General features: G+C 39.8%; 1 protein-coding gene across 1 annotated transcript in view; it reads right to left on the reverse strand.

The window, feature by feature from the left end:
• The window catches only part of WAPL (WAPL cohesin release factor), a 159,920-nt gene that overhangs the window by 95,763 nt on the left and 42,263 nt on the right, over positions 1-21,894 (reverse strand). The window contains exon 3 of the mRNA XM_056350716.1: positions 4,632-4,790. The gene's annotated coding sequence lies outside the window, so the exon portion shown is untranslated. The remainder of the gene's footprint in view (positions 1-4,631; positions 4,791-21,894) is intronic.

The following is a 21,894-nucleotide window of genomic DNA, read 5'->3' on the forward strand; positions in this document are numbered from 1 at the left end:
CAGACCAAGTGGTAATAGGGAAACAAAGATGTATACAACCAAGATTGTATCAAACATTACTTCCAAAGTAGAACCAAGGGAGAGAAGCTTGAGAAACATGGACCTCCGCAGGTTCTGTTAAGGGAAAGGACAGGTCCAACAGGAGACTATTACTTATCTATAGATAAAGAAGGTTCTTGGATGTCTTCCATCCTTTCATCACAGCTGATAACAAAGGAGAGCTGTGACTGCAAAGGATGAGATACAGGACAAGTGGGCAAGAAGTCTTTTAAAGACCTGGACTCTATGCTAAAATACTTTTTGCTGTATTATATATGTCAGAAAGCCTTTCTTGGTGCTATCACTTCACTTAAAAATAGATATTTCCTGTAATGTAACAAACTCACACTGGATATCCTGCTGCGGAAGAGACAGAGACAAGTTATTGTAGTTTTGTCATGTGATAAGTAGTAAGTAAAGGTATTGTGCCTTGTCAACACTTTCAAATTAAAAATAAATAGCTATTTAAATGAAACTGTATTCAAATAAATTAAAATTTGCCCTCATTTCATGCAGAACAAGCTTCCTTATGAGCTTCTGCCTACTTGAAAACAGTTAATTTCTTGTGAAACATTTATGAAACTTTAACAGCTGCCTCTGGCTGAGTCCTTCGTCTTACCTCAGAAGGTAGTTAATATTGCTGTGATTGCATCTGCTTGAACAATGTAATCCAGTAAAGGAACACCACACAAAAACCCAGCTCCATTGTTTAGTGTTCAACAGACTGTAAACCAGACTGTAGCAGTTCACTAAGTACCACCAAAGCTCCACTTAATGCTATTTGTTAAAAGAAAATATCTCCATTCTTCTTATCTAACTTCTAAAACCAGAATGATGCTATTTTAGAACAAATTTACAAATAACCAGTTCGCTGCCTATTTAACAAAACAGCTGTATCTATAAAATAGCTTTATATAGTTATATTCTTCTAACATAGGCCATGGACCTTTTTTTAAACTGTTTTATTTCTTATTATTACTATTTTTCACATTAAGCGCAGGCTTTCCAAAATGATTGTTAATTCAACTAGTACATGATATGCAGCAACATCCAGTAATATGCCTTTGCTGTGTGGGAGAAAAACATGTTTCCTTGCTTTCATCTTATCATTAAGTAATGTCATCCTCTGCAGTGGGGGCTTCCTTCATTACCTAACAAAAAGTCCCGAAGTCTGTGCCAAATATTGCAGCGAAAGCTTTTTAAAGGTCTTGTTACAAAGTTTGAGTACTTGTTAGCTTGCTGAGTGTGCAAAGAACTTTTGAACACAAAATTAGAGTGGGACTAGCAGATATGGAACTGAATTATTCCATGCAGGGACTCTGAGATCAGTTGGCTGCAGATATGGTCCACTACTTCCCTGCTAAGAAAAATAGTTTGCTTTTGTGCTTTTCCAATTTCCTAGAAAACCAAGTATTTATTATTCCACAGAGACTGAAAAATACCGAAATGAAGAAAGGATAAGTATGAGAAAGAATGAATGAGAGATACCACTTGGGGGGGGAAAGGAAGGAAGAAATGAACAGTGGGAAGAAAATGGAAAAAACATTAAGTTGGGTTGAGGTGAGAAAGGACGAAGTAAGGTGAAAAAGGTGAGAGAAGAAATACCTTCATCATAAGGCAATATTTATACGGCAACAAGAACAGCAGAAGCTGGGTAAATGAACTGTTGCTTGAACTCTCATGTGTTCACAGAACACTACTTAAATAATTCTGACTGTAATTTTTTGAGGTTATACTACTGTTAATTTTTTCCAGTTATACTCACAATTTCTTTTCAACAGGACTCCAACCCTTAGGATGACATCTTCTGAACTAGTAGATTGGTATGTACAATACTATGTAAAGTGATTCTTCTCTTCATATACTAACTCCTGAAAGAACACAACCCCCTTCCAGTGCCTACCGTTATGGGATTTAACACATCTGTGCTCAGGGGTGGCTGGGGCTTTTATGACTGAGAACTCACCCGAGAGTTTTTGCTTTTACCAGAGTATGTTTTAGTTCAGTGGAGTATAGCCAGACCTCTAGGCTTTGAGTGCTGTAAATTATTCACTTCTTTAGCAAAGATCTACGTTAGTCAGTGAAATGGGCAAATCAATATTTACATTCCTAACCAACAAAGGGGCTGTTAAAGCTAACCATGCCTTAATCTACCATGCACATAAACACCATTAAACCAATACAACTTAGCATATGCTTTAGTTTTAGTGACCATAAGCTTCATGTCCTTATCAGGTTTGATAAAGGTTAAGTGATACCAGTTATATTAAGCTATCTCACTGGTTTCTACAGACCTTCTGCAATCTTGGTTTGTACCTTTTTATCTATAAACACTTCTGAAAACTTCCCCAGTTTTTAAATCCAGTTTTATTAATAGAATTTGCCTTTAGAAGTTAATTTGACTCCATTAGTTCTGGTTAGAGCTCACACTCAGCTTTTAACCTGCCTTTCAGTGAAACACCAAGTTCTAGGCACAAACAGAAACAAAAGGGACCAAAAGGATAAACCAAAAGAAAGCAAACTAGTAGTGGGGTCTGAAGTTACTAAATCTCCTTTAGAGTGAGGAGGAAAGTAATATAATCAGCATTTGTGTTAACTTTTGGATATTTCAAGTATCTCCTGGTTACTCTTAAAAATACTTCATGCCGAACTTCAGAGGTGGGTTTTTTCCCCCCTTCCAGAAAATTTACAAGTTTTTCCGGCTTTGCGGGCTCTGGGAATGAGAAAGGTACCTCCTCCCATTCTGTTCCTATGCTACTGTTTAATAGGGGTATCTGTCCTTTGGTGAGCAGAGCCTGGAAGGGACCTTTTTCATCTGCCTTGGACATTCAAAGTCCGTTCTTGTCAAAGCACAAGTGCTCTTCCAGAGGAGTCCTTTCTTTGAAGAGGTGATTGATTTGACAAACTGACTTTACAAATTTGTAATCCTCTCACATGTGTTATGCCAGAACCATTAGCAAGATCAACATTTTTAGTGTCAGAAGATATTCCTTATAAAAAATACATTTGATTTGATTTACTAGTCTTATCACAGCCCTTGCAGCTTTTTTTCCTTCTGTCTAAAGAAACAGAAAAAATCTGCAACAAAACATTGCTGTAACAGGACAGCCTTTTATCATGTAGATACAGTAAATAAAATTATTTGGCTTTTTATCCAGCTAAAGGTAAAGGTAGCAAGATGGCTTAGTCACTGTATTTCACTATTTCCTGTGCCGTTAACTTCTGGTGCTAGTTATAGCTTTACTAAAAATTGTCTAAATAGTTGTCCCTTAGCAAAAGACCATTCGACTAGGTATTTTTCCAGTAATTTTACTGATGTAATCCTGAAAAAAAACCTGAATATCTGCATTCTTTCACAACATTTTTGAAATAGACATATTTTTAGTTTAGAAGCTTCATGTAAAAATATTGAAAGGCACCTATCAAGAAACTTATTTTGACATTTCTTTTCATGCAAAAAATCGGAATTTATGCTTTTCACATCACTTGAACATATAATACCAGTTTTTGCACAGACAAGATTATCCATTCTCTGACTAGCTCGATTACTTCTAGGAAGTAAGCTTCCCATACCACTAATGACTTTTCAGATCCATTAGTCTGTTATGTATTATTGATTTCAAGCATTACTGATTAATGCTGTAAGTAGATTTATTTCTGCTCCTAAAGGACTGGCACCTCTTGTTACAGTTGCTAGATTAATAGTATGTTGCTGCTTGCTTTAGTTAGTTCCTTGCCATGTCTCCTTCCCTTCCTCTGCTCTTCGGCTGCCCCCTGTGCCACTGTTCTCCCCTTTACCATGTTTTTCTAATACTCTGTTAAATGTTAGGTGCTTTCCATTTACTTTCTATGTACGATGAATTTGCATGAAATTTTGGAAAGTGTAAGGTAGTACCAAAATGGAAAACTCATGCCTGCGCAGCGGTGTTTTTTCAAAGTTAACGTGTTTCATGTTACTGGTCCTTCCAGAGCCTGACTGCCACTGGCCGCAAGCTGCTCTGTCCCTGGCTGCTACTGCTCTCCAAGTACCACAGTCTGCTGCTGGCACTGTGGAGGCTCTTCGGTCACTGTAGCCGCTCCTCATCCCACCACTTCCAGGCTCCAGATTCTCTGGAGTGCCCAGCACCTCTGTTCAGTACAGATTATATAGCTTTTGTTATTTTCTGCATGCTATTCTACAGGTGTCTGATAGCTTGTGTCTTTGGTAGACTGCAGACATTTTGCTTATTAATATAGCATTTAACTAATCACCTGCGTTTTTAAGTCCCTCACTACCTTTGTTGCATAGCTATAATAATTAACTTCATATTAGTCTGTCAGCACTGATAATCTGCACCATACTTCAAGGCCAGTTTTTTTGAAGTACTTAAATGCTGTTTCGGGGTAATGTTACTCAATACCAGGTTATCAAATGTCTCTAAGATTTAGTCACATTAACTCTCAAAAATGAGAACATGCCACCTCCATCAGCTGTGGGACAGAGCAATACAACCATCACATGCTTATGTAAGTCAAGGCTTGGGACTTTGATATCGAAGATAATGAAGGTGGTGGTAAAAAAAAGAGTTATAAAATAGAAGTTTTAAATGTACCTGGTTTCACATGTCTGGGTGGTGGTTTTCTGTCAGGCCTTGTCACCTAATAGCCATTATCTGTCTGCAAGGAGACCAAGCACCAAGCGCTCTGTATGAACTGGAGCAGAAAGTTCTTCAGGTAGGGACAAGTTGTTAAAAAGGTTTCCTTGGTAATGACTGTGAAGGAAGAAGATTGAAATTAATTTAAATCAAGGAAGTAGTATCTACCTTTTGGTAAATAATCAGTGTAATGTTGTATCCTGAATTTAAACAGTATCAATCTCCTGCCTCGCACAGTGTTAATTTGTCCTTTTCTTGGTGCTAGTGCCTTCTCTTTTCCCCTATCACCTAATGACAGTACATCACATGACAGAAGGGGGACAGCGGTTACCTGATTTCTGTCAGTATTCACTTTTTCCCCTTGTTGGTTATCTCCCCAGCTCCTGGACCTTACAAGAGATTTCAGAATACAAAGGAGGACATTTAGGCACCCTGTTCCCAATAAGTGGCAACCCATGAGAGACTGTAATCTAAAACTACTTTGTCTCTGTAAGTATATGATTTATGTAACATATACTGTCAGAGTGTATCATTGCAAAGCAACATATTCTCAGGTGTATGGTTAGACATACAACCATCGCTTGCCCAAGACATTCTGGACCTCAGGACTCCAACAGAATCTTAAAAGTACTACAAGGACTTTCCTTTTGGAATATTTTTTTCCTCCTTTCTTGCTTTCCTTTGCCTATCCTAAACCAAGAAGTCAGGGATAATCAGTGCAAAGTCTTTTGAACTCCATCTCCCAGAATTATGAGAAAAATGGTTTGATTTTGAGGTATAATAGTTGCTATTCATTTATATGAATACATAAGAAATATTAACTTGGAGAATATCTATTTGCTCCCAGGTAAATAACTACAGAGAAATGTATGCCCTAAGCTTTAGGTTTTTTAGCTGCCAACTTACTAACAAACCAAAGGGAATAGTCAAAAGATCCTATTTCTTTCTCTCACTTGCCTAGCAATGACAAATAAAATGCCACTTCAAATACAATTTCTGATTTTCTTCCAGTCTCATTATATTCCTCCTTGGTCAAGCAGAGGGGTTCTGTAGTATGGCCAGAATACAAGGATCCATTCTCATCCAAACCTGGTTTGTCCCCTTGTATGACAAGACCGAGTGTCACCATAAATCAAAGCCAGACCCTTGGGCAAGTTCAAATCCCAAATGTTGGGCTGCGGTGCTCTCCTGAAGAGCACATGGTGAACTGTCCTCTTCCACTGCAGGAAAGCTGTACTCCAGTGCCTCTGATGACCTCTGGGAAACTCAAGTATGAAATTGTCCTCCCTGTCTTCTACTAGAGATAGACTGATTTTGATTACTAATGGGAGATATAATGATATAGTTAAAAATCAGACGTACCTCTGGCAATTTAAGGCCTTATATGACAAATGATTTTTGTTGCACATTTGTTTACAACAACATGCACTACATCAGAACTGCACTGCCAGTTGTGATGGGTCATTTTGTCCCTCCTTAATAGCTAGCCTGGCTTGACCCCTGCAAATTAATCAACCTCATTCTTTAGCTCTAGTAGTAGAAGCTTGTGGATTTAGATTCAGTAGCACCACATTCCTATAGATAAACAACTGAAATAAGTCATCACAGAAACACGGAGAGAGGAGTGAAAGCCAGGAACTTTTTCAAATGACACAGTGCAATGAATCTGTATTTGCATTAATTCTGCAACTGTTTGGAAATTATTTCACTAGCCCCAGCACTGCTGATTTTTACTAGTTTTTCTTGTAGACGTGAAGATTCTTTAAGATTACTTTAGGAACAGATGTAGTAATTTTCCTGCATTATCTATCACTATGGTGGTAAGTCCCTTAATTTATTTTTGCTGGCACTGTCCCAACAGTGAAGACTTTGAGGTTTTTAGGTATTTAAGGAGATGTTGGGGTTTTTTAATGTAGCATTAGAATACAGTTTCCTAAAAGGAATGTCTTTCGATACACAGAGCAGTATCCTGTATGGTTTGAATGTACAACATTTAAGAAATAGAGGGTACTGTTGAAGTAGTATGTGTTGAAGTTGAAGTCCAAACAACAATGGAAAGCTCAAGACTAATTCAAAGTCCTGTTTCTTGGGTCCCCTAGTACTAGGAAACAGAGAAAATAAAGATGTTTAAAAAAGCCGGACCCCAGCATAAAGAAATTTTTCCCCATGTACTGTATTTCTGCCATACCTGTGTTCTGAAGGTGGGTTCAACTCTGCTAACCTTAGCACGTGTTTTACACCTTGTTTCTGCTAGTCATCTATGCCCTGTTTGTAGTGTGGAGACAGGGAGCCCTAGAGGGTGGCTTGTTCTGGCTAATCTTAGACTGTCTCAGAATGGGATGAGTCACTTGATGGAGGTGTTTAAAGAGGGCGTGCAGACAAGTTTCAGTGGCTGAGGCTGTTGAAGATGAATTCCCGCTTTTCTAAGGTCTACATTATCTCTGTATAAAAATTTCCTGTCAGTCGTAAGAATTCTTTCCCTTGTGATTATAATTCTTTTTACAATGCCAGGAAACTGTTGCAGGAGTCCTAGGAGATGTTCAAACATTTCTGTCATTTATCCTTAATGTGGATACAGAGGCTGATTTTTCTAGATTTGCCAGTGGGTATGCTCCATAGTATCAGATAATAGCATTTGGGTCGCTCCCAGCTGGAGATTTCCTCTTCCGTGGAGTAAGATGGACAAAAATGAAGCCATGTGAAAACTTCATGTAAGCTAGGTAAATGCTTGCCTCTCCACAGCTTGCAGACAAGCTTAGAACTGAATGAGTAGTATTTGGCAGACAATGCTTCTTGCAATACAGAGATAAGTTATGTCAAAAGGACATAAATTATTTAATTGGCAGAAGACCTCAAATTTGCTGGCAATAATAAAGTAAAATAGGTCAGAGGAAAAAGAAAAAAACCCTTTAAATATGACCACAGCTTCAGAGACTGAGAAAGCAGTATCTTGTGTAATATATATTACTTTCCCCGTTGCTTTTCTTTTGTTTAATGCAACCTGTTTAACATATTGTAAAGAAACAATCCATCATCTAGGCTTGGTGAGAAATTGCCCAAGTCACAGCTGAAAACCCTCTAGTATTATTCCAAATTTGTATTTAGAGCACCATCATTTTCTCAAAAGATACTTTACCTAGACACCACTTCAGTTTCAACACAGTACTTCTCTTCTGAAATTAAGTAAAGGGAAAATAAGAAATTCACATTATAGCTGACAAATCATGTTCTCCCATTTGTTGAAAAAGGACAGAAGAAATTTCAGCTTTTCTGTATCTGCTTTTTGTACTAACAATTGATGCTTAGGAAAAGCTGTAAACTGTTCAAGCCTCTGGCAAAACATGGCAAATGTCTGTTGTAAACAAAAATCTTTGGTAGAATTCTAGATACTGCAGTCCAGACTGAAGAAAGGCTTCTGCCTTAACCCTCCAATGCAGAAAATGTTCTAAACAGTTGGACTACTGTGTAATTGAGGACCTGTGACTGTCTATCCTGAAGAAAGACAAGGAGGGAACTTGGCTTCCTTGCCCTGTTCAATCAAGACAAAAGCATCAGATGCTGAAGAGAAGAAACACTACAGAGAAGGATGGAAGGCCTGGGGAGGTGATTGCCACCTCCTTTCACAGCCAAAGCTGCATGAATCTGGTTCAGAGAAGTCCAAACTGCCAGGCCGACATGTTTCTCGCTTGCAGGAACCCAGGTGCTGCAGGAGGACCATCTGCCTGAAATTCAGGTGGTTTGACACTGAGCACAGTTTTAAGTGCTGATCTGCACATAAATTGTCACAAGAATAATTATACTGCTCTTACTTTACATCTCTTGCTATGCAAGTACAATATGTGGATATTCTTACTCTTTTTGTCCTAAAATAATAAATCTTGAATCAGTATCATACTATAATTATTGTCTTGTCTTCAGCTGAAGAGGGACACCTGTGCTTCCAAGATCATCTGCACATTGCATCAACTGGCAAAAGGTTTCAATTAAAGTAGACATGGTTATTTTGATTAAGTCACGTAAATGAGCACATGTGCCCTGAAAGCACACAGAAGTTTCATGGCTGATTCCTTAGCATCATAGGAAGTTTCCTTGGGCAGCCAACAACCTTCGTGTTCCAGACTAACATACCACAGCCAAAATAATCACATACATTTTTGCTAACATCAACCAAATAAATTTCTAGTAGAAATGCTTAGTAACAAGAACTATAGAAATACATTCATATATATTTCTTTATATAGAGGAAGAGAAGGATTGCTATTGACTATAGAACTTCAATAAAAATACTACTTGTAACTCGGAATGCTAATTTTATCAAAGAATGTTTATTCTAACTAGTGAAATCTTGCATCTGTCAGATGGACAAAACTGATGAGTTTAAAACTGGGTTTTATTAACAGGTGTGGGAAGAAAAGTGCTTCCATTGTGATTTCTCAAGTGCCAGAACAGGAAAACAACTTGCAAATGGTTGGACAAAAAAAATAACCTATTTAATTTGATTTTTAGTACATTTTTATTTCAACAAAGGAGGTATTAGTACATGGGAATATTCTGGGGAAAAATACACTTTGGTTAATGTTTGCTTATGTCTACAAAGTGAACAAGTTACAACCAAATCTTGTCAAGTACTGAGTTATATTATTTCAAAACTATTAAAGGAGTTCATAGTCTGTGAATTAATATCTACATGACTAACTCCTCCTGTCAGCATTCACTTTCATCTTCCTAAGATATGAAGTTTTTTTCCTTGAAGCTGCATTCTCAGCTTGTCAAGAGTGCGGAACTGTTGTTTTCATATCATCCACATGTTAGACTGTTTGACCACTGCTATGTTCCTGCTGCTGTTCTGGCTAATGAACTCAACTGAAATGAAGTACTGGTATATTTTTAAAACCTAGAATTAATGACAGACAGCAAAATGTACCATCACTGGGCTATGGAGTATCTGCTATTTCATAGTAAAGCTGGAATTTTCCGCTTTCAAAATTCTGGCCCCGGTCTCCTAAAGCCCTGCTTTCCTGTTCCCAATTCTTTAGTTGAAGCACAAGGCTTTATTCTTATAGAGGGCCAAATGGTTTTTGCTTTATTCTGCTGGTCATACACATTGCCTATTATATTTAATGTCCTTCCATGGAAGCTGGCCTAAGTGCAATGGAGAAACAATTCATTATGACACTGGAAAATCAGCTGCAAATGGTATCTGTGGGCTGGATTACAGCTGCTCCTTTGTTTCTCCAGGTGTCACACCCTTTGTTTTTAATGACAGTACTCCTGTGTTTTAATGCTCCTGGTGTAGTTTCATGAATTCTGGGGAAGGATGCTGTCAAGTCAGGAAAATGTGCCATTATTTCTGTTGGTATTTGCTGTAATTGTTACGGTGTAAACATCGGCGGTTCAAGCTCTGTAGGTAACTATCTTTTAGCAGATGAACCGGCGTAATTGGAAAAATTAGTTTTCAGATACACACAAATTAATTTGTGGTAACAAGTTGGCAGGGCAGGTAACAGTAGCAGCTTTCAGAACAAAAACCATATCGCAATTCCTGAGTTTAGTTAGATAAGTACCCTGCACAAAAGACCATCAGCATCTTTGAGTCCTACATATTCAAAAAAATGCATCAAGTGACCTCACAGTAAATATATGTCAAAATCCAGAACCAGTGCTCTAAAATGTATGTGCACTGATGATCACTAAAGGACTAAAATGTTCAGCTCCCCGTGGGTGAATATTTCTCGTAGAATGATCTCTAATATGACATCTCAATGCTGATCATTAAGGAAAACTTGCAAAACACCTTCCAGTTTGGAAACACATATATTCATAACTCTACTGACTACTAAAAATTAAGAACTCAGACCTAGTGGAATGGTTGGAGAATGCAAAAAAGCTGCTCTTTTAAAAGTCTCCCCTCTGTTATTTTTCTGTGCTCAGTGAATCATGAAGAGCCTTTTACTGCAGTAATGTCTAATGAGCAGAAGACATTCAATAGAAGCACCATCAAAGTACCGCAAGGAAAGCCTGAGAAATAGCAGTGATTAGAAACTATTCCCAACACAGCGAATGTTAATGTTGCATTACTCTGTTGGATTTCTGGTTTTACTCAGCCTCTCAGTTCTTAAAGCCTAATTCTTATACAAAAAACATGCTCCTAAATCTTCAGCTAGTCATTCTGGGTGCTTCAGTTGCAGGCACTTTTCTGGAATGCGAATCTCAGAGTTCTGATCATCAAACCTTGAAAATCAGAGCTTTTAATAAGGCTATTTAGTATCTATTTAAAAAAAATAAAAGATGTTGCATTAAAATGAGTTTTTGGTTCACAGATTTTAAAAGAAATTATTTCTCTTCCAATCATTAGGAGAAAGGAGGGAAAGGGAGCTTGTGTCTCAGCTGGTTTGTTCTGGCAACTTTTTTGAAAGGCACTGGCCTATCATGAAGAGAGTTGCCGAGCTGAGATGAAAACTGTTATTTTTTAGTATGACTCTGTTTTAAATTATACAAAGCTTTCCAAGAGAGGCTGCGTTAGCTTTCAGATTTCTGTGCTTGTGCTCAAGCTGAAGAGTAATTTGGCTTGGACCAAAATAACTTCATGGTTCAGACTGCAGCCTTTCTTTTCCCTGACTTTTATGTCGAGAACTTGAAACTACATTCTTACATCCAGACTCCTTTTACAAACCCACAAAAGCCTCATCAATGTTTGATTTAGATCACTGAAATATGGTTTGAGAGGCACAGATGTGCTGACCTGCATACTGCTGGAGGCTGAAAGAGTAATCTAGGGAAATCTCACCATATTCTTCTCTTTCCTGGCATGCTGCTTTTAGCCACTGGATATTGGGTTAGACAGACCCTTGGACTGACTCAGAATGGGCATTGTCGTACTTTTATGTTCTTAGGGCTATCTATTAAATACCAACATCTTTCTCTAATGCAATAGATTATTTAAAATAATAAATAAACAGCAACAAAAAAATCCCTCCTAAGATCTCTTGCTCTAAACTTCCGTAATGTGAGGGGATTCCAAATCCAAAGTTATGATTCTAAATAAATGACCAGACGGCAAACAGGTATTAGGGTGACATCACTGCAAGGTAGTAAGACTTTGGTTTTGAGAAAATGTGCTCATTTATGAAGAATTTAACTTAGTGGATATAATACAGTAGTAAGTAATTTAGTTAAGAATTTGAGACTCAAGAGTCTGTCAGGGACCTGGGTACCCCAATAGGTCTTAATTACCCTGACCAGCTTCACCCGACACCCCCATCAACCCCCTCTAGCCATGGGGCCAGGGGCTGCGTTTAAGCTGAAGCCTGGCCCTTTGCTCACTGCCTGAGCTTATCACAGCTATGTCAGTGTGCAGCCCTGGGCCTGGCTGATCTGGGCCTGGGTACGGATATTGCCTCGCCACCTTCTGCTGCCAGCCCTGCCCGGCTGCGTGGATGTGACTGATAGCCCAGACTCTCTGCTGATCCTGAGAGCTGCCTTCCCCAGGTCTGCCGAGCTCACCTTGCTCACGTGTTATGGCATGCTGCCCTGCCTGGGGAGGCTTCTGGCCTCCTGATTTATTATCATCCTACTGGCCCCTACAAAGCAGCTGTCCTTTGCTGTTCCCTGGCATAGTCTAACAATCATATCCCAGTCTTAAATTCTTGTGTTGCTTTATTCTCAGTTCAGTTTATAATTGTTTGGTAAACTCTTTCTGCTCTGCAGGTGTTGAGCTGGAGTTGCAGTGGAACCAAATCACTTATTAAACCAGCAGAAAGTTTCTCTGGAGAGCCAGGTCCTGTAGTGTTCAAATCAGCAGAGTGAATGGGGGGAAAATACCTCCGCTGTTTTCCCATTCTAAAGCAGCTCTGGAGGTCTTATCTGGGAGCTAGAGTCTGTCAGGTAACAAGCATTGCTAGGAAGGGAATACACTTTGACATCTGTACGGTGCTTGGAAACCCTGTGGCAGAATCTTCCTTGGGCCGTTTATACTGGCTTTGCAATTGCTTTGTAAGAGGGAGCCCAGATCCTCAAGCAGTAGGAGCTGAGTTAGTACAGCCATGTTGATTTACACTATCTGAGGAACAGATCCATGATAAAAGTACAAAACTACTTAATTCTGTAAGGGTGATTAGACCTGGAAGTTTATTGTATGTTTTGTGGAATATTTATTTTGGTGAACTGTAAAACTGAGTCCTACTGCTCCTTAAATGTGAAATGTTTATGCTCAGAAAATAGGTTTGAGTTTATTTGGTATCTCTACTTAAGAATGCTGCCGCAAGATTATTTTTCGATTGTTTTTACGTAATAACCAACATGATCATTGTTGACTTGCTGTCTGCAAGATACTAGAGGACACTGAGATCTCTGCAATTACCTGATGATCCTAAGTAATTCAGATTGCTGCACAAGGATGTTTTGCTATGAACTGCCAAATGAACAGCCTTGTTCTATCGCTTTAAAAGAAATCCAAGAAAGTAACTCCACAATGAGCCAGCGAATTTGAAAACAAAAAGACTGAGCAGACTGTCAAGCATGTCCATAGTCAGGAATATAGTAGCAACAGTTTGTACTGATTGCACGGTTAGGATTTTTTGAACTTACCTTCACTTAAATTTGTGGAAAAAAAAGTTACTCTATTTCTCATTACCTCTTCTCCCTTACGATCAGTTACTATAAATAAACACTGAAAAAATGTAGTACTTTCACCTCTTGTATCAAAGGCAGCAGCAATGCATTTGTTTAGTAAAATATTCTTTGTGTAGTAATGGCAAGGGTTAACTTCTTGGTTGGGTAGAGGGTTTTTTGGGGGGGAGAAAGAGAGGATGATAATTTTACTCTGTGTAAATTACATCCTGTTACTAAAGTTGCAAAATGGGGTAAATGCACACAAAGAAAATGTTTTTGTACTTGGGGGAAAAAAAGCCTCTAAATGTCCATTCTTTATTGAGGTGTTCTGCAGTCTTAAGTCCCATTGCAGAAACTGCTTAGAAAAGAGCGCATTGTCTGTCTTATGAAGAAAAGAAGTAGCTGAATCATTCACTCAGAAGTGACATAAGGCTTGTCTAAATCTGATGTCCCTCATCACAGGATCCACTTGTTTCTTATACAGGGAGACGTCAGTCGCTTCCTACTGGTGACATTCTTAAGTTTCAGTTTGTACAAGAAGGAAACTGTATGGTGGCATGCAAAATAGCTCAACGGCTGTGGAGAATCAGGCCCAGAAATTAAGCCTGTATTCAGGGATGCCTGGTTTTGATCTGTTTTTCATGTTTCAGGCATATTTGTTTCAATCTCAGAAGAGCAGAAAGAATGCAGTGCCCAGCTTTTCCTATCACATAGATGAATTCCAGGATATTCTTTCAGTGGAAAAACTCAGACATGTTTGTCTGCTGTGCTTTACTACCCAACTATGTTTTCATGATTTGCAGCATCATTTGCAAGTCATGGAAAGGAATGCCAGTTCTGTAGGGAGCAGGCAGAACTACAGAAGTGAGAAATAATAGTTTTGCTTCTGAGGATCACTGCCAGTGTCTTTTATCACTTTAGTTCATATAGGTTTGCTTTTGAGATATTTATTCATAAGGCTTTCTCTTTTGTTTTTTAAACTCTGAAAACAGTCTTCAAAAAGACATCCATGTTTCTATTAAAACAAAACCCTGAGATTCTATTGACTTCTTATTGTAACCATACTGAACTACTCACCAATTCATCACCTAAAACTTAAGCAGAGTATATTTGTTGAAGGAAATTCATGACACTACCAGAAAACAGAAGCTCGCCATGTCTGCATTACTCTCGTGCCTAGAAATGTTAGGCAAGCCAGAACATCGTAACAGCACATAATAAAAAGTCTCTGCTCCAAAGAGCTTGTTATCCAAGGATAGGGAGGCAAGAAACAGAGGTATACTGGCAGGAAAGTAGCAGGTAACAATAAGACAATATGGGTCAGTGCTGACAATACGAGCAGCAGGTTCTGTGTGCCTGCAGCCTAGCTGTTGTCAATGTCTCTCACTGCCACTGCCACCAGCAAGAGGAACTGCATGAAGACAAGCAAATCATGCATGTTGGAAACTCTGTGCAGTGAATGATAGAAATGAGCATCACTGGCTGACAGGATGTGAGAGCTGGCAAGCCAGTGCTGTCTGAAAGATGATAAGTAAGCTGGAGATGGATAATCCATCAAGGCCCTTGGAAGTGAAGACAGCAATATCTATCTGATTTAATAGAAAAGGGGAGGTCAAAGAAGGGGATGCATGGCAGTAACAGTCAAAGCAATGGGCTGGGAGATGACAGGATCAAGATGAAAGGGGCTGAAAAGGACTGAGCTGGACACAACCACACTGGCACACTTGCATCCTGTCTGCAGCCTTGTGATAATTGCCTTGTATGTTCCATTAATTAAGGCTGGAGAAAAAAGGATGTCATAGCAACTGAAGTGAGTGAGGATCCAGAGGAGTCATTTAGCAGAGTAGGTATTAATAAAGGCCACATGGCACAGTTAAAGGAGAATATCTCTTTATTTAGAGGCCTCATGTGAACACCTGGGAAATCAGAGCCCAAGATGATGACAGGCTGGATGACAGCCCTAGAAGAAGAGTTTATAAAGAAATGAGCATATGGCTTTACACTTCTGTACATTGAGAAGCTCTGATTGTAGAACTGCAGTGGATTCTCCTTCATCTTAAACATTAGGTCTGTCTGATTTTGGACTTTGTGTGAAAAGTTTCAAGTTGCAGCCGGGAGAAACTCCTCATAATATCTCTGTTCTCAATAGTCATGACAGAATCCTGCCCAAATCTTGAACACTGTATAATCTGAGCCAAATCCTGCTCCTGCTGCAGCTGCTGTTAGTTATTTTGTCTTGGGCAGGACACTTGTCACTGAAATCTCTTACAGACTTGGCTAAAATATCCTCCCGTATTTCTAACTTGCACTGACTCTCCAAGCTGTTTTTAGAAACAATTCAAACACAAGATTTTGAAAATTCGGTGATGTTAGTGGTCAGTTTCTCCCTCCTCACCCTGCCCAAATTCCTGAAAGCAATGAACACCATGCAGACTAGAACAGCAAAGCACAGGGTACCTGCAGTAGCTGTGGGCTGCTGAGACTTCAGCTGCAGTCAGTGATAAAGCTGTCTGCTTATTAGTGCAGTAACATAATTTTCTTCCACCAGCAGACTGAATAATCATGTCCTTTATTTTTATAATTTTTCCAGAATCACTGATGGTATTTCTAGAAAGGTTAGGATTTCTATCACAAGGATGTTGTAAGACTAGACAATATGTGCCAGGAAAAATAGTTTTATAACCATCAGGGCAGTATATGCATTTTTGCGGATCATTTGAAGACAATAGCGCTATTATCTAAAGGAGAAAGATGACAATTCTTTAATATCAAATGAGACCACACTTTCTTTACCTTCTGGCTATCATGAACTATTTTTTCTCAAACCCAGGGTTTTCATTTTGATTGCTGTGTGCGGGTACAAATCGCATCTTATTGTTCCTCTCCCCTTTGTCTTTTCATCAGAGAACCGTCTGTCTCCATAACCTAACTCTATCTCACCTATCAAGATATTTCTGCAGCCCCTCCCCATAAGCTCTGGTCACTAAGTTCTTTCTACTTCAGAAGTAAATACTACATAAGCAGATGAGATTAAAACCCAAATGGTACCAATTTCTCTTCCTGTAAGCAGTACAAGCTCGTTATTAATGCTGACCAAAACCTGGCACTGCTGTCTGTCACTGGCAGATGTCACTCTAATGGCAGTCAATACTTGACTGGGGGAAAATGCTTGATGAACAGAATTTCTCTGTGATTTTAGTTCTCATGCCTTCTCTACCAATAACCCTCTTTCAATCTGAGTCCTACCCTAGCTACGAAACACACTCTTCTGCTGTATCCCTGCATTAGTAAATCTTTCATAATGCCTACTTCCAGCACAGATGGCAAGGCAACGTGGAGACCACCATGTGCTGACCCCACATCTCAACCCACTGCAGACCGAGCTTCCTGTGGCACAGACCTGATTTGTTATGGGCAAGAGAGTAGCAAGGAAAGTTTCCTTTAAGTTTTGTATGTAATTACTGCCTGAAAATGGGAAGGTTGTTCTTTCTGCAATGACATAGCAAGTTTTCTATCAATTTTAAAATAGGGTTTGTCCCTGCTTACAGTAGGCACTAAACTGCACCAGCACAATCAGCTTTATCTCACACATGTGAGGAGGTCTGGAAGGGTGAGAGCTCTTACTTGGGAACTGAATGAAAGGAGGGAAGCTTCCAGCTAAAATCATTTGAGAAGAGTTTGGCTAACCAGAATTCTCTGGAGAAGGGTAGGCTTTGCACAGAAGTTAAGTAACAGGAGACAGGTAAAGAATGAATCTGAGAGCTCAGCCCACAAAACAAAGTAAGAGGGTTTTTTTGGAAGCACTGCAGATCCAACTTGGCTGATCTGGAGAGCTCTTTGACTTCTTTGTCCTCAGGCTCTGTGAGGAAGGCCAAGAGGGACAGAGGCAGGTTGACCTTTTCAAGCTACCTGGCCTTGAAGCTATAAGCCACTAGAGTAAGCTGGAAATACTACTGGGGAAATCAAGGCAGAGTACCTGTTGGATTGTGTCTTGCCATAGAGTGGCAGGCTAATGCCATGTTACAGAGCTAAATTAATACTGTGAAAACATCACTGATACAATCCTTCCATCTCAGTGGGAAAGACTTTTTTTTTTTTTTTTTTAAATCTTAGGAAAAAAACCTTGTGTGTGAATGGACTTTTCTAAACCATCCTTTCTGGTCTGGCCCTTCTGTACTTAGTTCAGCCCTGGGATTCTCACTCTCCTGCTTGCTTACATGCTTACTGGCTGCACCCTGCAGTTCGTGCTATTGCTGTTCACCATAGATCTTGGCTACCCTATAAAATCAGAACTACCTATGAGGTGAATTATTCACTTCTACAGCTGTGCAGAAACCACGCTGATTTGCTTTACTGTTTTCTATTTTGTCTATTGATTTTTGGGTAGTCCCAAGAGTGTGCTCCCACAAAAGGCCATACAGAAGTTTGTACTCAGTTTAACCATTTTATTTACAACAGGTGTTCTTGTCTCCATGTCCCCTTGCCAAGTTGCTCCAGGCATGAAGAAATAAATTTAATTTCTATGATTAATAGAGCACAAAGAAGATGCATATTATATGACTCTCTCCCTGCTTTGTTATTTGGGGTGCCAAAATTGCAGTATGCTGTCTGGGAACAGCTAGGAAGTGGGAGAATTCCCACCTGACAGATCTTAGCTGTTAAAAAAGGCAGAAAGAACACAGGCGGTTGCAACCAGATTTCTGTATAAAATGAGCAACCAGTTTTCACCTGCATATATAAGCAGATAAATTTGTTGCAGGTACCACTACAAAAGTAGGCCTCTGAAAACACTGAGAGAAACATGTTTTCAGATGTTACAGCCACTGAGAAGCAATACCACACCAGATACTGAGGGCTCACCGCTTCTATACAGGAGGGACTGTGTAAGGAAGGCTGCTATGGACTCAGATTTTATAATGTCGTATTGCCTTTTGAAAGGCAGATACTGAGAATGGATAGGCTCTCAACTGAAAAATCAGTAATTCCTCCGTCTGCCCCATCACTTATAGGAAGACCTAGTGCATCTAGAGGACAAGCACATCATATTTTGAGGGTAGCATAATTATCCCCAAGATCTTTTACAGGGGTTATTGCTATCATTCTCCCTATAATAACAGGGTGGGGGCAGATCACACAACTTACTAGGCAAGCCCTAGAAACACCCAGCTTCCTTGCTTTGTGCATTCCTCATTCATGGTAACTCATATCCCAGAACTGTATCTGCACTCAAAGTAAGAGTGGGAATTTACCTTTCCCATTACTGAGTAGTCTATTCCTCTTTCCTCATGCTGGCCTTGGAAACCTAGGTAATCTTTTGGAAAATTTAAGGAAGCCCAGGTGAACTTTTGTAAATGTGTCTCAGGGACATTAATCCTTGCCTGACCATACCCCTGGTCTTCTAACTCTCCTGGCGTTTCCCCACAGCAGTCTATCTTCTAAGCAGCAAATCAGCCCACCCTCTATTCCTGCAGATTCCTAAAACCTAATTCCACACAAAGGTCCCAGCCAAAGAAGAGGACACTGTTCCTTTTCACTCATTGTGAAAGAAATCCTATGCTCATTTGAACTTAAATTAAATTTTACCCATGCATTCACTTTCCCTTGTCCTGTTAGACAGTTTTCTCAGTTTTCTGGAAGCGCCCCAGAGTCCATGATCTTTCTGCTATTTCTGCCTGTATTTTATAAAAAGCTATGAACAGAAGTTAATTATCAGTAGCAAGAGCTTGTATTGGGTCTGGCTGAGATGGAGCTGATTTTCCCCATGGTGCTGGGCTTTGTATATGGCAGCTAGAAAGGTGGTGATACACACCGGTGTTCAGGCTCCCGCTGAGCAGGGCTGGCACAGCACCAGGGCTGTCTCTCCAACATTGCCCCTCACCGGTAGGCTGGGGCGGGCAAGGCCTTGGGAACAGAAATAGCCAGGACAGCTGACCCTAAGTGAGCAAAGGGTTTTTTCATACCATGTGATGCCTGCTCAGCAATGAAAGCTAAGAGAGAGGAGGATGCGGGGGTAAGGGTAGGGGGGACACATTTGTTACTATGATGTTTGTCTTCTGGAACACTGCTATGCGCACTGAAGGCCTGCTTCCTGGGAAGTGGTTGGACATCACCTGCTGATGAGAAGTAGAAAATAAATCTTGTGTTTTCCTTCGCTTCCATGCACCGCCTTTGCTTTTGCTTTATTAAACTGCCTTTATCTTAACTCATGAGTTTTTTCCATCTTATTTTCTCCCTGCCACCACCCTGCTGTCCTGCGGGGAATGGGAGTGATACAGCAGCTTGGTGGGCTCCTGGCATGCAGTTAGGGTCAACCTACCATAGAGGTGCAGGTGAAAGTCAGGACTCTCAAATTGGGAAGGATGTTCTCACCATACTTCAATGTGACAGAATTCAGAGAGATGAATTCTGGGCAGGTTTTCTTTTCTCCAGAAGTGACTGAGAGCAATTCAGACCTGGGCCATAAGTCAGGTGGGCTTCCAGTGAGTTACCCACACGTCTCTGGCAGAAATATTTGAAAACTTTAGTATGAGCCAGATGGCTTTAGAAAGTACCCAGTGTCATGAATTGATACATTTTCTCCATTAAGCTTCCCAGGGAGACAACAGAGGTAAGCTTTTGGTGGAGAATAAATAAGGGAGATGTAGAGGGCAAATTTCCCTCCAGATCTATAAGTCTAGCATTCTGATAACTTTTAAGTGAAATAGCCTTACCTATTAAGAAAAACAATCACCGCTCAGTAAAATACTTTGAATTGTTCTCTCTGGTTTAGTACTGCATATAAACCAAAAGGAAATCTCCGAGAAAAAAGTTTTGTGAACAATTTGCTATTATATGTCTTTGCCTGACTTCCCAGGTGCTGCATACAGAGAATGAGATGCCTCATACTTCAAATGTTGTGCAGTTCTAGGACATGACTCCTCTCTTTCCATGGAAACTGAGGCATTGCATATAGAATAGATCAGCTGAATTGCCTCTAGCAATTGGCTAAAACACAGGATCAGACAACTGTAATCATATGAGAACATTTCCATTGGACATGAATCTTAGTGTTAGGGTCTAATTTTCAGAAATAATTTCACCTAGCTTGCAAGTGCTTAGTATTCACAAAAGCAGGCCCCAGAAGCTAAGGAAGGGCACCAAATCAATAGCCCTCTTTGGACTAGTACCCAGTTCTTATTGGGAAAATTCTTCTCTCCTTCATACTGTATATTCTTTCATAATATACTCTCAGGAGATGCTGAACTAATGAAATTAATCTATCTTGAAAGGCATGCGTAACACCAAATCTAATGAAGCAAGAAGGTGTCTGGTTTACTTCAAAAAAAGACTACATGTATTCCATGATTTGAATACCCTGCCAAATATACTATGGGCTCTCCTAAAAATGTGAAAAATTGGAATCTTCCAGGCTAACGGTAAGTGAAATATTTTCAGTGCATTGTTATTAAGATGAGAGGAAATAATTAGAAAAATGTAATCTGTGACCCAGGGAAAAGGAAAACAAAGTACAAGCTGTATGTAAACAGACTGAGTGTTGGCATAGCAAAAACTAAAGCACAAAGCAGAAAACTAAGAGCAAACAATTAGAGTACAGAGGCAAAGAACACCTCGGATCTAGTATTTATGTCTGTCCTTGAAGACTGTGTGTCTCAAACTTTCTGTTTTATCAGTTTGGTAAGAGCAGGATGTAACTGTGTGCAACTTCTTTGAACATGAAATTCACACAAATGGGAGACCTCCCATTGCCTCCTTTCTCTGCACTTCAATCATTAAAATGAACTTCATGCTCTATTCCCTGGATGAATTTTATTTGAAGATAGTAAGAGCTTTTGCCAGTTTCACACTGTGGCTTTCTGTAATAACATCTTCTACCTTTTTAGTAGTAAAGTGCAAAATTATCTTCCAAAAAGGTTCTGTCCCTTGAAATGTCCAACACCACTGTTGGCTGCCTCATACCTACAGTGTGCTGCATGCAGGCACTGTGTGTGCAGAAACACAGCGTCATGGATCTGGAGTTTGCATCAATAGCTTTTGAAGTTCGTACCATTAATGTCACATCCACCGTTGCCCTGGTACTCATATGTCTGTTATCACACACACATAGAGAGGAAGGGAAGAGCACAGCCTAGAAAATGACCATAGAATCTCAGACACTGACAAAGCTGAAAACTGTCAGGTGATTTGCCACCTCTGGGTTCAGTTCTGCCACAGCTAGTTTAAATCTGGGTTGGTTGTGCCTACCTAACACTGCAGGGCAGGGACACTCGACGAAATGTCTCTGCCTTTCACAACAGGTCAGCTGATAATTATTTTTAAGGTCTCACAGTCTGACAGCATGTAGAATCTAAGAGGTGTCTCCTCTGGTGAATGTTCAGTGTTGTGGTGACACAAGGTAAACGCCACCTTCCTTAAATGACATCAGGGAAAGGGGATCTGCAGCACTATAGGTGAGTGACTTGGATGTAGAGGCACAGCTCCTGTTCATGCAGAAATGCAACCACTCTAACTTAAGGTTAGGTACTGCAAGTGCTAATTTAAGGAAAGGTACGTGAGAAGGGGAACCTGTGTGGAGCTGAGGGAATACAGGTCCCACCCTTACTATCACAGCCTT

Source organism: Falco biarmicus, chromosome 9 (assembly GCF_023638135.1).
Source record: "Falco biarmicus isolate bFalBia1 chromosome 9, bFalBia1.pri, whole genome shotgun sequence".
Taxonomy (NCBI): domain Eukaryota; kingdom Metazoa; phylum Chordata; class Aves; order Falconiformes; family Falconidae; genus Falco; species Falco biarmicus.